Genomic DNA, 6000 nt, shown 5'->3' with positions numbered 1-6000 from the left:
ATCAAAATGTATGAAATTTTTCATTAAAAAGAGAATTTTAAAAAATTATATGTCCACTGTTGTTTGCCTGTATGCATGTCTGTGTGAGGGTGTCAGATCCCCTGCAACTGGAGTCATAGACAGGTGTGAGCCGCCATGTGGGTGCGGCTGTTGAACCTGGGTCCTCTGGAAGAACAGTCAGTACTTTTAATCCCTAATAATTAATTTTTTATGAAAGAAAATTAAAGCCCACAAACTCCAATTCTGTGAAGGCATTTTCTCAATTAAGACTCCTTATTCCAGTTGGGGAGAAAAACCTAGATGTCTGTCAACAGATGAATGGATAGAGAAATTTGATAAATTTATAGAACAGAATATTTCAGCCATTTAAAAAAAATGAAATCATGAAATTCTTGGGTAAATGAACAGAACTAGAAAAAAAATCATCTTGAGTAAAGTAACCCAGACACAGAAAGACAAACATGGTGTGTATATTTACCTGTATGTGGATGCTAACTCTCAAGTCATTGTTAAGCAAGCTACAACCCATGTACCAGAGGTTAAGCTGAGAGTAAGGGACTCAGGGGACGGATGAGTCTTCCTAGAAGAGAAAAATATTTGGGGAAACTAGAATGGGAGGATGAAACAGGGAGTGGGAGAGAAGAGGGGTGGGGCTAGGGAAGGAATATGGGGAGGGACATTTGAGGGGTTATATGGAAACCTAGTACAGTACAAGTGTCCTATAATGTCCTATATGAAGATGATTTAATTGAAATCAACAAATAGCAAGAGAGACAGAGCTATAACTGGACATCTCTCATCGCTAAATGAAGCACACACTAACAAGAATGGGCTCCATCTAACAGGTTTCCATGGAAACCCCCAAAGAACCCAGGCTATTGTCAAGACTATTGGAGGCTCTTCATAAACATGCAGTAAGGCTATGTTGCTGAGAACAACACCTACACCACTTGATAAACATGGAGATGTTGAACTGGTGTCTACCTAGAGCTTTCAACCCTATAGACTGGTATTCACGGTACTGGAAGGTACTCTGCATGCTCCTAAAGGAGAACCATAAACCCCAAGCCAGTTACAAGTAGTTTGATCTACAAGAATGACCTGCCTGCAAGACACCCCAGTGTAATAGTGACACACAGCTTATGGGGGTAACCAACCAACTCCATGAGTTGGAACCCATACCCAACTGCTTGGGTAGCCAAGAACCTGAGAGTAGACAGCCCAGGGACCTAGGGGAAAACCAAATATGACTGCTCTGCTAAAGGAATGTGTGGGGACATATATAGAGTTGGCTAATTGCTGTGACAATCTCAAAATCAGTGTTGTGGTCACAGCCCAAGGCAAGGATGCCCCATGGTTTCAGTGACCCAGGTACTCCACCTGTGTCTTACCATAGTCTTGCAGCTGTTGACAAATCTGGATGGCAGTCTGGGAAGGGAGAGAGGATGTGAGAAGGCTTTCCTGCCCTTAGCTTTCTTAGCTAAGCATCTGTTCTTCTTATCTTTAATAGCACTAGGACTTCATCTGATGCATGAGGGTTGGAAAAACTAGTTTATCCATTGTTTTTGAAGCAGTGGGCTTGGGAAGCATTTAATGAACTCCTGCCCAAGAGAGTTTGAATTGCTTTTAGTGTAGCCAAAATAAAAAGAACTCAAAACATAGCTCTGAGTTCCCTAGAGCATGAGCTGTGTGTGAGAAGAGTCCTAGTGAGTGGGGCTCCTTCTCTCTGCAGACCCTCGCTGAGCACCCGCTACATGCTATACTGTGTTCGTGGAGACAATTCTCCAGCTGAGACTACCAAGGAGCGCATGCGCAGTCCGGACTCACTGTGACAGGTGCTTATGTGAACACATCGTTTAGATCATGGAGCAGAGCTGTCTGGTTTAGCTGGGTGATAAGGTAAGGTGTACGAACACTTGTCCACCTGCTTCACCTACCCCACCATTCTCTTACCTCATGTGTTTGTGAGGGACATAACCAGATTATGCAACATTGGGGCTAGAGTGATGCAATACCCTTTCCTGAGAGTACAGGAGCTAGGATGGAGTGCGAGTTCCCCCACAGTAGTTGGGTCTGCAATGGGTAAACATTGGGGTGGTTGGAGGCCAGGTTTACCATAGTCTGGGAAAAGTAAAACAATCAAGTCTGAGGAGACATAAGTGAGAAGCAGACTTGCTAAAAGCCGGGTTGGAGAGTCCTGACGTTCATGGCGTTGTCTCTGAAGCTATTTCAGTCTTCTCTGTGAGTTCCCATCAACATCGTGTTACCCTTTATTATCAATGACACCCCTTTAAAAAAAACCCTAATTTATGTATTGGTTGCTTTGCCCAGTGCTGCAGTAGAATATCTAACAAAGCAACACGAGCCACCTTCTCCTGCACACCAGAATGGGAGGAAGGATGATGAGCTACATTCTAGGCTGGAGGCCACTGGCAATGCAAGGTTCATGGAGGCGGTCCTGGGGGCTCCTGGGTGAAGAAGTGGCTCCTCCCACTTGCTCAAACCCACCAGAGGTACCTAATGAACTGGGTTCCTTTGTTTGTGCTGCTCCTTCAGCTGACATTCTCTTCTGGCGAGGAAGGAAGGGTTTATTTTTGGCTCAGTGTTTTATGGTTCCATCCATCAAGGCACCTTATCAAGGGAATTTATCGAGGCAGAGGGAACAGAGAGCCATGGGTGTTCTGTTCAGCTGACAATCTCCTTTTTATTCAGTCTGGGACCTCAGCCCATGGGATGGTAGCACCCATCTGCCCGCCTCAACTAACCTAATCTAATCATTCCCAGAAGTTTGTTTCCATGGTGGCTCTCAGGTTGACAATAGGATTAACCTTCGAAACACAGTTGTTTCTCTTGCCTCCAAGAAACCAAGAGGTCTAATGATAATGGATCCCGTCAACTAGCATCTTCTCCAGACACGGTAGGAGGATCAGCAAAAGAAGAGAGCCAGTTCCAAGAGACAGACAGGGTACATGAGGCTGAAGCACATGGCTACGTAGAAAGAGGTTCGATATGTGCTTTTAGCTGGAGAGATAGCTCAGTGGTTAAGAGCACTGACTGCTTTCCAGAGGTCCTGAGTTCAAATCCCAGCACCCACATGGTGGCTCACAGCCATCTGTAATGGGATCAAATGCCCTCTTCTGATGTGTCTGAAGACAGAGACAGTGCACTCATATAAATAAAATAAATAAGCTTTCAAAAAAAGAGGAAAAGAAGTCAAATGCACAAAGCACACAATGTTTGTAAGACAAACACACCAAAGAAAGAAGCAATTTTCATGTCCAGGAAAAGTTTGGCAGGGACCTACAAGACTGCCTAAAGTACATGTGAGTCTAGGGAATGGAGCTGAGAGTGTTGTGCTGACTTCCATCTCATATTTTATAGTCCTCTGGCTTTCTTCATGATAAGCATGCACACTACTTTAAGGGGTATGGAGAACAGAAGTGAATGCCAGTCGAAGGAGCAGCATAGATAATGGAGTCCAGCTCCTAGGAACCTCTGAGCAAGAGGGAGAAGCCACTTCTTCACCCAGGAGCCCCCAGCACCACCTCTGTAAACCTTGCATTGCCAGTGGCCTCTAGCCCAGGCTGTGGTCATAGCTCATCACCTTTCCCCCATCCTCATGAGTGGTAGAAGGTGACTCTTCCTCTTTGAAGCTGTAGGCTGTTATGAATTTCATTTCAAGGTTCAAAGTCAAGTTCTAGGGATATAGAAGAGTTGTGCAGCCATTGGGCAGTCCTTAGTCAATAATGGGCTTGCCAGACTTTCTGAGAGCAGAGAGAGAACAGCCTATAGACTGCAGTTGGGTGCCTATGAAAGAAACTGTAGTGGAGCCAAGACAAAAAGAAAACCTGTACAAGGCTGGTTGGGCTGGCAGGCCAGGATGCTACCTGAGGATGAGGGAGTCTATCCAACATCACCCAAGCATCCATGCAACATCTTCACCCAAGCAGTCCACAGAGTCTGCCCACCAACCCCTCCCTTGTCACACCCTCCTTTTCTGTCCCAAGGCCATTTTTGTGGTTCTTATCTTTGTTGCTGTAAAATTATAAAAATATCTGCTGTCTTTTACCCCGTACTAGATCTGGCACCGCAGTGCCCCAAGATATCTGGTAGACATCGTCATCTCAGTCAGCAGAGCCTCTCACCTGCTTTGCTCCATCCCATATCACACTGACAATGGCTTCTCTCTGAGACTGGCAACAATCTCTCTATCCATCTAGTTCCCAAGGCAGGTTGCCACCATGCCAGACATACACATCCTAATTCTGTGGCTGCTCAGTGTCTCCAGCCACCACACACTCTCTTAAATTCAATTAAATTGCCCCATGAAAGAACACACAATACAATAACCTCTGATCTAATTGATAATATATAATTGCCCACCTAGACATACAAAGCCCTGTACATATCCATCCCTTAATAATATTCATAACAACCTGTAAATGTGCAGAGAGGAATCTTAACATCTGCCTCCATGTTCTCTCAGCTGCCTCTCTCCTCCCTCTCCAGTCTCCTCCTCCTCTCTAAAACTTTTCTCCCACCCATCCTTCCTTCTCATCCAATGACATGCCTCATTCTATCTTGTACCTGCCTTCACCCGTATGACATCATCCTACATATCTTCAACACTTGACACTATCCTCTGTGCTCTCCAGCTCATTGTCTTCTTGCCTTCAGTTACCCCTGAAAACCATTCACCTACTCTCCATCCTTACAAACAATTCACCCCAAAACCTCACGACACTAATGAGACTGTGTGGTGGTCTGTTTCATGGATGGACCAGAGTTTGTTTAGCCATCAAGACACTGAACGTCATTCGAGGTGTTTGCCATTTGAAGATGCTACAAATAAAACTGCTGCATTAGTCAGGGGTCTCTAAGGAACATAATCCACAGAATCAATATACACTGAAAGGGGATTCATTGGATTGACTTAAGATGATGTGGTTGGAGTGGTCCAACAATGGCTGTCTTCTCACCCGAGAGGTTAAAGAACACAACGGCTGCTCAACCCAAGAGGGTTGACAGTACCAACATAGCCCCGAAGGTCTGGAGGATTCCTGGTGAGCCACCATGTTAGAAGCCTGAAGAATTTGATTCTAATATGAATGAAAGACCAGGCAAAGCAACGGATGGACAGATGAACTCACCAGCCAAAGTAAAGGCCTGAAAGGGGGGGGGGGACAAAAACCTTTCTTTCTTCCGTGTCTTTTTATCTAGGCAATGATCAGAAGCTGCCACACACAATTAGAGAGGGTCTTCCCATACCAATGAAGACAAACAAGACATACCCCCTTGCTTTGTTCTAACTTGTTTCCTGTTGCTGTGATTAAATATTGATTAATCAATATTAAATTTAATCTTGATTAAAACCGACTTTGGAAAGAAGGAGTTTATTAGATTTATAAGCTCCAGTCCATCCTGAAGGAAGCCAGAGCAAGAACTCAGGACAGGAACCTGGAGGCAGGAAGTGGGGCAGGAACCACAAAGAGCTGCTTCCTGACCTTGCGTCTAGGCTCATGTCTGGCTACCTTTCTTATACAGTTCAGGCAACCTGTGTAAAGACTGAGCCATCTACACTGAGCTGGGCCTTTGCCCGTCAATCTAAAGTCAAGGAAATGCCCAATATCCATGCCCACTGGTCAAGCCACTGGAAGCAGTTCTGCAAGTGGCGTTCCCCATTCCCAGGTGTGTCACGTTGACCACAGAATCTAACTGTGACACCCACAGACACAGTATGATGTAGACAATTCCTCACTAGAGCTCTCTTCTGAAGTGATCCTTTGTTGTGTCCAATTCACAACTAAAAGTAGTTGTCACAGCTGCAGGAGATAATTGTGTGAACGTTTTATGTGGGCCTCTTAGTCAAGGTTTGTATTCCTGCACAAAACATCATGACCAAGAAGCAAGTTGGGGAGGAAAGGGCTTATTCAACTTACACTTTCTCATTGCTGTTCATCACCAAAGGAAATCAGGACTGGAACTCAAGCAGGTCAGGAA

Source organism: Rattus rattus, chromosome 1 (assembly GCF_011064425.1).
Source record: "Rattus rattus isolate New Zealand chromosome 1, Rrattus_CSIRO_v1, whole genome shotgun sequence".
In the NCBI taxonomy this organism is placed as follows: domain Eukaryota; kingdom Metazoa; phylum Chordata; class Mammalia; order Rodentia; family Muridae; genus Rattus; species Rattus rattus.
Note: the sequence above shows the minus strand (reverse complement) of the source record.